Here is an 11,317-nt window from a genome sequence, read left to right as displayed (position 1 = left end):
AGGATAGTGTTAGGGTTAGGGTTAGCATCAGCCCTAGGATAGTGTTAGGGTTAGGGTTAGGGTTAGCATCAGGCCTAGGATAGTGTTAGGGTTAGGGTTAGCATCAGCCCTAGGATAGTGTTAGGGTTAGGGTTAGGGTTAGCATCAGCCCTAGGATAGTGTTAGGGTTAGGGTTAGCATCAGCCCTAGGATAGGGTTAGGGTTAGGGTTAGGGTTAGCATCAGGCCTAGGATAGTGTTAGGGTTAGGGTTAGCATCAGCCCTAGGATAGTGTTAGGGTTAGGGTTAGCATCAGCCCTAGGATAGTGTTAGGGTTAGGGTTAGGGTTAGCATCAGGCCTAGGATAGTGTTAGGGTTAGGGTTAGCATCAGCCCTAGGATAGTGTTAGGGTTAGGGTTAGGGTTAGCATCAGCCCTAGGATAGTGTTAGGGTTAGGGTTATCATCAGCCCTAGGATAGGATTAGGGTTAGGGTTAGGGTTAGCATCAGGCCTAGGATAGTGTTAGGGTTAGGGTTAGCATCAGCCCTAGGATAGTGTTAGGGTTAGGGTTAGGGTTAGCATCAGGCCTAGGATAGTGTTAGGGTTAGGGTTAGCATCAGCCCTAGGATAGTGTTAGGGTTAGGGTTAGGGTTAGCATCAGCCCTAGGATAGTGTTAGGGTTAGGGTTAGTGTTAGCATCAGCCCTAGGATATTATTAGGGTTAGGGTTAGCATCAACCCTAGGATAGTGTTAGGGTTAGAGTTAGGGTTAGCACCAGGCTTAGGATAGTGTTAGTGTTAGGGTTACCATCAGCCTTAGGATAGTGTTAGGGTTAGGGTTAGGGTTAGCATCAGCCGTAGGATAGTGTTAGGGTTAGGGTTAGCCTCAGCCCTAGGATAGTGTTAGCGTTAGGGTTAGGGTTAGCATCAGCCCTAGGATAGTGTTAGGGGTAGGGTTAGGGTTAGCATCAGCCCTAGGATAGTGTTAGTGTTAGGGTTACCATCAGCCCTAGGATAGTGTTAGGGTTAGGGTTAGGGTCAGCATCAGCCCTAGGATAGTATTAGGGTTAGGGTTAGGGTTAGGGTTAGGGTTAGCATCAGCTCTAGGATAGTGTTAGGGTTAGGGTTAGGGTTAGCATCAGCCCTAGGATAGTGTTAGGTTTAGGGTTAGGGTTAGCATCAGCCCTAGGATAGTGTTAGGGTTAGTGTTACCATCAGCCCTGGGATAACGTTACGGTTAGGGTTAGGGTTACCATCAGCCCTAGGATAGTGTTAGGGTTAGGGTTAGCATCAGCCCTAGGATAGTGTTAGTGTTAGGGTTAGGGTTAGCATCAGCCCTAGGATAGTGTTAGGGTTAGGGTTCGCATCAGCCCTAGGATAGTGTTAGGGTTAGGGTTAGGGTTAGCATCAGCCCTAGGATAGTGTTAGGGTTAGGGTTAGCATCAGCCCTAGGATAGTGTTAGGGTTAGGGTTAGCATCAGCCCTAGGATAGTGTTAGTGTTAGGGTTAGGGTTAGCATCAGGCCCAAGATAGTGGTAGGGTTAGGGTTAGGGTTAGCATCAGCCCTAGGATAGTGTTAGGGTTAGGGTTAGGGTTAGCATCAGGCCTAGGATAGTGTTAGGGTTAGGGTTAGCATCAGCCCTAGGATTGTGTTAGGGTTAGGGTTAGGGTTAGCATCAGCCCTAGGATAGTGTTAGGGTTAGGGTTAGGGTTAGCATCAGCCGTAGGATAGTGTTAGGTTTAGGGTTAGCATCAGCCCCAGGATAGTGTTAGGGTTAGTGTTAGGGTTATCATCAGGCCTAGGATAGTGTTAGAGTTAGGGTTAGCATCAGCCCTAGGATAGTGTTAGGGTTAGGGTTAGGGTTAGCATCAGCCCTAGGATAGTGTTAGGGTTAGGGTTAGCATCAGCTCTAGGATAGTGTTACGGTTAGGGTTAGGGTTCGCATCAGGCCTAGGATAGTGTTAGGGTTAGGGTTAGCATCAGCCCTAGGATAGTGTTAGGGTTAAGCTTAGGGTTATCATCAGCCGTACGATAGTGTTAGGGATAGGGTTAGCCTCAGCCCTACGATAGTGTTAGAGTTAGGGTTAGGGTTAGCATCAGCCCTAGGATAGTGTTAGGGTTAGGGTTAGGGTTAGCATCAGCCCTAGGATAGTGTTAGGGTTAGGGTTAGCATCAGCCCTAGGATAGTGTTAGGGTTAGGGTTAGCATCAGCCCTAGGATAGTGTTAGGGTTAGGCTTAGGGTTAGCATCAGGCCTAGGATAGTGTTAGGGTTACGGTTAGAATCAGCCGTAGGATAGCGTTAGGGTTAGGGTTAAGTTTAGCATCAGCACTAGGATAGTGTTAGGGTTAGGGTTAGGTTTAGCATCAGCCCTAGGATAGTGTTAGGGTTAGGGTTAGCATCAGCCCTAGGATAGTGTTAGGGTTATGGTTAGGGTTATCATCAGGCCTACGATAGTGTTAGGGTTAGGGTTAGCATCAGCCCTAGGATAGTGTTAGGGTTAGGGTTAAGTTTAGCATCAGCCCAAGGATAGTGTTAGGGTTAGGGTTAGGGTTAGGGTTAGCATCAGGCCTAGGATAGTGTTAGGGTAAGGGTTAGGGTTAGCATCAGGCCTAGGGTAGTGTTAGGGTTACGGTTAGATTCAGCCCTAGGATAGCGTTAGGGTTAGGGTTAAGTTTAGCATCAGCCCTAGGATAGTGTTAGGGTTAGGCTTAGGGTTAGCATCAGCCCTAGGATAGTGTTAGGGTTAGGGTTAGCATCAGCCCTAGGATAGTGTTAGGTTTAGGGTTAGGGTTATCATCAGGCCTAGGATAGTGTTAGGGTTAGGGTTAGCATCAGCCCTAGGATAGTGTTAGTTTTAGGGTTAGGGTTAGCATCAGCCCTAGGATAGTGTTAGGGTTAGGGTTAAGTTTAGCATCAGCCCTAGGATAGTGTTAGGGTTAGGGTTAGGGTTAGCATCAGCCCTAGGATTGTGTTAGGGTAAGGGTTAGCATCAGCCCTAGGATAGTGTTAGGGTTAGGGTTAGGGTTATCATCAGACCTAGGATATTGTTAGGGTTAGGGTTAGCATCAGCCCTAGGATAGTGTTAGGGTTAGGGTTAGGGTTAGCATCAGCCCTAGGATAGTGTTAGGTTTAGGGTTAGCATCAGCCCTCGGATAGTGTTAGGGTTAAGGTTAGGGTTAGCATCAGCCCTAGGATAGTGTTAGTGTTATGGTTAGCATCAGCCCTAGGATAGTGTTAGGGTTAGGGTTAGGGTGAGCATCCGCACTAGGATAGTGTTAGGGTTAGGGTTAGGGTTAGCATCAGCCCTAAGATAGTGTTAGAGTTAGGGTTAGGGTTAGCATCAGCCCTAGGATAGTGTTAGGGTTAGGGTTAGGGTTAGCATCAGCCCTAGGATAGTGTTAGTGTTATGGTTAGCATCAGCCCTAGGATAGTGTTAGGGTTAGGGTTAGGGTTAGCATCCGCCCTAGGATAGTGTTAGGGTTAGGGTTAGGGTTAGCATCAGCCCTAGGATAGTGTTAGTGTTATGCTTAGCATCAGCCCTAGGATAGTGTTAGGGTTAGGGTTAGGGTTAGCATCAGCCCTAGGAGAGTGTTAGGGTTAGGGATAATGTTAGCATCAGGCCTAGGATAGTGTTTGGGTTAGGGTTAGGGTTAGCATCAGCCCTAAGATAGTGTTAGGGTTAGGGTTAGCATCAGGCCTAGGATAGTGTTAGGGTTAGGGTTAGCATCAGCCCTAGGATAGTGTTAGGGTTAGGTTTAGGGTTAGCATCAGCCCTAGGATAGTGTTAGGGTTTTGGTTAGGTTTAGCATCAGCCCTAGGATAGTGTTAGGGTAAGGGTTAGGGTTAGCATCAGGCCTAGGATAGTGTTAGGGTTACGGTTAGAATCAGCCCTAGGATAGCGTTAGGGTTAGGGTTAAGTTTAGCATCAGCCCTAGGATAGTGTTAGGGTTAGGGTTAGGGTTAGCATCAGCCCTAGGATAGTGTTAGGGTTAGGGTTAGGGTTAGTATCAGCCCTAGGATAGTGTTTGTGTTAGGGTTAGCATCAGCTCTAGGATAGTGTTACGGTTAGGGTTAGGGTTCGCATCAGGCCTAGGATAGTGTTAGGGTTAGGGTTAGCATCAGCCCTAGGATAGTGTTAGGGTTAAGGTTAGGGTTATCATCAGCCGTACGATAGTGTTAGGGTTAGGGTTAGCCTCAGCCCTACGATAGTGTTAGAGTTAGGGTTAGGGTTAGCATCAGCCCTAGGATAGTGTTCGGGTTAGGGTTAGGGTTAGCATCAGCCCTAGGATAGTGTTAGGGTTAGGGTTAGCATCAGCCCTAGGATAGTGTTAGGGTTAGGGTTAGCATCAGCCCTAGGATAGTGTTAGGGTTAGGCTTAGGGTTAGCATCAGGCCTAGGATAGTGTTAGGGTTACGGTTAGAATCAGCCGTAGGATAGCGTTAGGGTTAGGGTTAAGTTTAGCATCAGCACTAGGATAGTGTTAGGGTTAGGGTTAGGTTTAGCATCAGCCCTAGGATAGTGTTAGGGTTAGGGTTAGCATCAGCCCTAGGATAGTGTTAGGGTTATGGTTAGGGTTATCATCAGGCCTAGGATAGTGTTAGGGTTAGGGTTAGCATCAGCCCTAGGATAGTGTTAGGGTTAGGGTTAAGTTTAGCATCAGCCCTAGGATAGTGTTAGGGTTAGGGTTAGGGTTAGGGTTAGCATCAGGCCTAGGATAGTGTTAGGGTAAGGGTTAGGGTTAGCATCAGGCCTAGGGTAGTGTTAGGGTTACGGTTAGATTCAGCCCTAGGATAGCGTTAGGGTTAGGGTTAAGTTTAGCATCAGCCCTAGGATAGTGTTAGGGTTAGGCTTAGGGTTAGCATCAGCCCTAGGATAGTGTTAGGGTTACGGTTAGCATCAGCCCTAGGATAGTGTTAGGGTTAGGGTTAGGGTTATCATCAGGCCTAGGATAGTGTTAGGGTTAGGGTTAGCATCAGCCCTAGGATAGTGTTAGTTTTAGGGTTAGGGTTAGCATCAGCCCTAGGATAGTGTTGGGGTTAGGGTTAGCATCAGCCCTAGGATAGTGTTAGGGTTAGGGTTAGGGTTAGCATCAGGCCTAGGATAGTGTTAGGGTTAGGGTTAGCATCAGCCCTAGGATAGTGTTAGGGTTAGGGTTAGGGTTAGCATCAGCCCTAGGATAGTGTTAAGGTTAGGGTTAGCATCAGCCCTAGGATAGGGGTAGGGTTAGGGTTAGGGTTAGCATCAGGCCTAGGATAGTGTTAGGGTTAGGGTTAGCATCAGCCCTAGGATAGTGTTAGTGTTAGGGTTAGGGTTAGCATCAGGCCTAGGATAGTGTTAGGGTTAGGGTTAGCATCAGCCCTAGGATAGTGTTAGGGTTAGGGTTAGGGTTATCATCAGCCCTAGGATAGTGTTAGGGTTAGGGTTAGTGTTAGCATCAGCCCTAGGATATTATTAGGGTTAGGGTTAGCATCAACCCTAGGATAGTGTTAGGGTTAGAGTTAGGGTTAGCACCAGGCTTAGGATAGTGTTAGTGTTAGGGTTACCATCAGCCTTAGGATAGTGTTAGGGTTAGGGTCAGGGTTAGCATCAGCCGTAGGATAGTGTTAGGGTTAGGGTTAGCCTCAGCCCTAGGATAGTGTTAGCGTTAGGGTTAGGGTTAGCATCAGCCCTAGGATAGTGTTAGGGGTAGGGTTAGGGTTAGCATCAGCCCTAGGATAGTGTTAGTGTTAGGGTTACCATCAGCCCTAGGATAGTGTTAGGGTTAGGTTTAGGGTTAGCATCAGCCCTAGGATAGTATTAGGGTTAGGGTTAGGGTTAGGGTTAGGGTTAGCATCAGCTCTAGGATAGTGTTAGGGTTAGGGTTAGGGTTAGCATCAGCCCTAGGATAGTGTTAGCTTTAGGGTTAGGGTTAGCATCAGCCTTAGGATAGTGTTAGGGTTAGGGTTACCATCAGCCCTGGGATAATGTTACGGTTAGGGTTAGGGTTACCATCAGCCCTAGGATAGTGTTAGGGTTAGGGTTAACATCAGCCCTAGGATAGTGTTAGGGTTAGGGTTAGGGTTAGCATCAGCCCTAGGATAGTGTTAGAGTTAGGGTTCGCATCAGCCCTAGGATAGTGTTAGGGTTAGGGTTAGGGTTAGCATCAGAACTAGGATAGTGTTAGGGTTAGGGTTAGCATCAGCCCTAGGATAGTTTTAGGGTTAGGGTTAGCATCAGCCCTAGGATACTGTTAGTATTAGGGTTAGGTTTAGCATCAGGCTCAAGATAGTGGTAGGGTTAGGGTTAGGGTTAGCATCAGCCCTAGGATAGTGTTAGGGTTAGGGTTAGGGTTAGCATCAGGCCTAGGATAGTGTTAGGGTTAGGGTTAGCATCAGCCCTAGGATAGTGTTAGGGTTAGGGTTAGGGTTAGCCTAAGCCCTAGGATAGTGTTAGCGTTAGGGTTAGGGTTAGCATCAGCCCTAGGATAGTGTTAGTGTTAGGGTTAGCATCAGCCCTAGGATAGTGTTAGGGTTAGGGTTAGGGTTAGCATCAGCCCTAGGATAGTATTAGGGTTAGGGTTAGGGTTAGGGTTAGGGTTAGCATCAGCTCTAGGATACTGTTAGGGTTAGGGTTAGGGTTAGCATCAGCCCTAGGATAGTGTTAGGGTTAGGGTTAGGGTTAGCATCAGTCCTAGGATAGTGTTAGGGTTAGGGTTACCATCAGCCCTGGGATAATGTTACGGTTAGGGTTAGGGTTACCATCAGCCCTAGGATAGTGTTAGGGTTAGGGTTAGCATCAGCCCTAGGATAGTGTTAGGGTTAGGGTTAGGGTTAGCATCAGCCCTAGGATAGTGTTAGGGTTAGGGTTAGCATCAGCCCTAGGATAGTGTTAGGGTTAGGGTTAGGGTTAGCATCAGCCCTAGGATAGTTTTAGGGTTAGGGTTCGCATCAGCCCTAGGATAGTGTTAGGGTTAGGGTTAGGGTTAGCATCAGCCCTAGGAGAGTGTTAGGGTTAGGGTTAGCATCAGCCCTAGGATAGTGTTAGGGTTAGGGTTAGCATCAGCCCTAGGATAGTGTTAGTGTTAGGGTTAGGGTTAGCATCAGGCCCAAGATAGTGGTAGGGTTAGGGTTAGGGTTAGCATCAGCCCTAGGATAGTGTTAGGGTTAGGGTTAGGGTTAGCATCAGGCCTAGGATAGTGTTAGGGTTAGGGTTAGCATCAGCCCTAGGATAGTGTTAGGGTTGGGGTTAGGGTTAGCATCCGCCCTAGGATAGTGTTAGTGTTAGGGTTAGCATCCGCCCTAGGATAGTTTTAGGGTTAGGGTTAGGGTTAGCATCAGCCCTAGGATAGTGTTAGGGTTAGGGTTATCTTAAACCCTAGGATAGTATTAGGGTTAGGGTTAGGGTTATCATCAGGCCTAGGATAGTGTTAGGGTTAGGGTTAGGGTTAGCATCAGTTCAAGGATAGTGTTAGGGTTAGCGTTAGGGTTAGCATCTGCCCTAGGATAGTGTTAGTGTTAGGGTTAGGGTTAGCATCAGCCCAAGGGTAGTGTTAGGGTTAGGGTTAGCATCAGCCCTAGGATAGTGTTAGGGTTAGGGTTAGGGTTAGCATCAGGCCCAGGATAGTGTTATGGTTAGGGTTAGCATCAGCCCTAGGATAGTGTTAGGGTTAGGGCTAGGGTTAGCATCAGCCCTAGGATAGTGTTAGGGTTAGGGTTAGCCTCAGCCCTAGCAGAGTGTTAGGGTTAGGGATAGGGTTAGCATCAGGCCTAGGATAGTGTTTGGGTTAGGGTTAGGGTTAGCATCAGCCCTAGGATAGTGTTAGGGTTATGGTTAGCATCAGCCCTAGGATAGTGTTAGGGTTAGGGTTAGGGTTAGCATCAGCCCTAGGATAGTGTTAGGGTTTCGGTTAGGTTTAGCATCAGCCCTAGGATAGTGTTAGGGTAAGGGTTAGGGTTAGCATCAAGCCTAGGATAGTGTTAGGGTTACGGTTAGAATCAGCCCTAGGATAGCGTTAGGGTTAGGGTTAAGTTTAGCATCAGCCCTAGGATAGTGTTAGTGTTAGGGTTAGGGTTAGCATCAGCCCTAGGATACTGTTAGGGTTAGGGTTAGCATCAGCCCTAGGATAGTGTTAGCGTTAGGGTTAGGGTTATCATCAGGCCTAGGATAGTGTTAGAGTTAGGGTTAGGGTTAGCATCAGCCCTAGGATAGTGTTAGGGGTAGGGTTAGGGTTAGCATCAGCCCTAGGATAGTGTTAGTGTTAGGGTTAGCATCAGCCCTAGGATAGTGTTAGGGTTAGGGTTAGGGTTAGCATCAGCCCTAGGATAGTATTAGGGTTAGGGTTAGGGTTAGGGTTAGGGTTAGCATCAGCTCTAGGATACTGTTAGGGTTAGGGTTAGGGTTAGCATCAGCCCTAGGATAGTGTTAGGGTTAGGGTTAGGGTTAGCATCAGTCCTAGGATAGTGTTAGGGTTAGGGTTACCATCAGCCCTGGGATAATGTTACGGTTAGGGTTAGGGTTAGCATCAGGCCTAGGATAGTGTTAGGGTTAGGGTTAGCATCAGCCCTAGGATAGTGTTAGGGTTAGGGTTAGGGTTAGCATCAGCCCTAGGATAGTGTTAGGGTTAGGGTTAGGGTTAGCATCAGCCCTAGGATAGTGTTAGGTTTAGGGTTAGCATCAGCCCCAGGATAGTGTTAGGGTTAGTGTTAGGGTTATCATCAGGCCTAGGATAGTGTTAGAGTTAGGGTTAGCATCAGCCCTAGGATAGTGTTAGGGTTAGGGTTAGGGTTAGCATCAGCCCTAGGATAGTGTTAGGGTTAGGGTTAGCATCAGCTCTAGGATAGTGTTACGGTTAGGGTTAGGGTTCGCATCAGGCCTAGGATAGTGTTAGGGTTAGGGTTAGCATCAGCCCTAGGATAGTGTTAGGGTTAAGGTTAGGGTTATCATCAGCCGTACGATAGTGTTAGGGATAGGGTTAGCCTCAGCCCTACGATAGTGTTAGAGTTAGGGTTAGGGTTAGCATCAGCCCTAGGATAGGGTTAGGGTTAGGGTTAGGGTTAGCATCAGCCCTAGGATAGTGTTAGGGTTAGGGTTAGCATCAGCCCTAGGATAGTGTTAGGGTTATGGTTAGGGTTATCATCAGGCCTACGATAGTGTTAGGGTTAGGGTTAGCATCAGCCCTAGGATAGTGTTAGGGTTAGGGTTAAGTTTAGCATCAGCCCAAGGATAGTGTTAGGGTTAGGGTTAGGGTTAGGGTTAGCATCAGGCCTAGGATAGTGTTAGGGTAAGGGTTAGGGTTAGCATCAGGCCTAGGGTAGTGTTAGGGTTACGGTTAGATTCAGCCCTAGGATAGCGTTAGGGTTAGGGTTAAGTTTAGCATCAGCCCTACGATAGTGTTAGGGTTAGGCTTAGGGTTAGCATCAGCCCTAGGATAGTGTTAGTGTTATGGTTAGCATCAGCCCTAGGATAGTGTTAGGGTTAGGGTTAGGGTGAGCATCCGCACTAGGATAGTGTTAGGTTTAGGGTTAGGGTTAGCATCAGCCCTAAGATAGTGTTAGAGTTAGGGTTAGGGTTAGCATCAGCCCTAGGATAGTGTTAGGGTTAGGGTTAGGGTTAGCATCAGCCCTAGGATAGTGTTAGTGTTATGGTTAGCATCAGCCCTAGGATAGTGTTAGGGTTAGGGTTAGGGTTAGCATCCGCCCTAGGATAGTGTTAGGGTTAGGGTTAGGGTTAGCATCAGCCCTAGGATAGTGTTAGTGTTATGGTTAGCATCAGCCCTAGGATAGTGTTAGGGTTAGGGTTAGGGTTAGCATTAGCCCTAGGAGAGTGTTAGGGTTAGGGATAATGTTAGCATCAGGCCTAGGATAGTGTTTGGGTTAGGGTTAGGGTTAGCATCAGCCCGAAGATAGTGTTAGGGTTAGGGTTAGCATCAGGCCTAGGATAGTGTTAGGGTTAGGGTTAGCATCAGCCCTAGGATAGTGTTAGGGTTAGGGTTAGGGTTAGCATCAGCCCTAGGATAGTGTTAGGGTTTTGGTTAGGTTTAGCATCAGCCCTAGGATAGTGTTAGGGTAAGGGTTAGGGTTAGCATCAGGCCTAGGATAGTGTTAGGGTTACGGTTAGAATCAGCCCTAGGATAGCGTTAGGGTTAGGGTTAAGTTTAGCATCAGCCCTAGGATAGTGTTAGGGTTAGGGTTAGGGTTAGCATCAGCCCTAGGATAGTGTTAGGGTTAGGGTTAGCATCAGCCCCAGGATAGTGTTAGGGTTAGGGTTAGGGTTATCATCAGGCCTAGGATAGTGTTAGAGTTAGGGTTAGCATCAGCCCTAGGATAGTGTTAGGGTTAGGGTTAGGGTTAGTATCAGCCCTAGGATAGTGTTTGTGTTAGGGTTAGCATCAGCTCTAGGATAGTGTTACGGTTAGGGTTAGGGTTCGCATCAGGCCTAGGAAAGTGTTAGGGTTAGGGTTAGCATCAGCCCTAGGATAGTGTTAGGGTTAAGGTTAGGGTTATCATCAGCCGTACGATAGTGTTAGGGTTAGGGTTAGCCTCAGCCCTACGATAGTGTTAGAGTTAGGGTTAGGGTTAGCATCAGCCCTAGGATAGTGTTCGGGTTAGGGTTAGGGTTAGCATCAGCCCTAGGATAGTGTTAGGGTTAGGGTTAGCATCAGCCCTAGGATAGTGTTAGGGTTAGGCTTAGGGTTAGCATCAGGCCTAGGATAGTGTTAGGGTTACGGTTAGAATCAGCCGTAGGATAGCGTTAGGGTTAGGGTTAAGTTTAGCATCAGCACTAGGATAGTGTTAGGGTTAGGGTTAGGTTTAGCATCAGCCCTAGGATAGTGTTAGGGTTATGGTTAGGGTTATCATCAGGCCTAGGATAGTGTTAGGGTTAGGGTTAGCATCAGCCCTAGGATAGTGTTAGGGTTAGGGTTAAGTTTAGCATCAGCCCTAGGATAGTGTTAGGGTTAGGGTTAGGGTTAGGGTTAGCATCAGGCCTAGGATAGTGTTAGGGTAAGGGTTAGGGTTAGCATCAGGCCTAGGGTAGTGTTAGGGTTACGGTTAGATTCAGCCCTAGGATAGCGTTAGGGTTAGGGTTAAGTTTATCATCAGCCCTAGGATAGTGTTAGGGTTAGGCTTAGGGTTAGCATCAGCCCTAGGATAGTGTTAGGGTTACGGTTAGCATCAGCCCTAGGATAGTGTTAGGGTTAGGGTTAGGGTTATCATCAGGCCTAGGATAGTGTTAGGGTTAGGGTTAGCATCAGCCCTAGGATAGTGTTAGTTTTAGGGTTAGGGTTAGCATCAGCCCTAGGATAGTGTTAGGGTTAGGGTTAGCATCAGCCCTAGGATAGTGTTAGGGTTAGGGTTAGGG

Source organism: Lemur catta, chromosome 7, assembly GCF_020740605.2.
Source record: "Lemur catta isolate mLemCat1 chromosome 7, mLemCat1.pri, whole genome shotgun sequence".
NCBI classification, from domain to species: Eukaryota; Metazoa; Chordata; class Mammalia; order Primates; family Lemuridae; genus Lemur; species Lemur catta.
Note: the sequence above shows the minus strand (reverse complement) of the source record.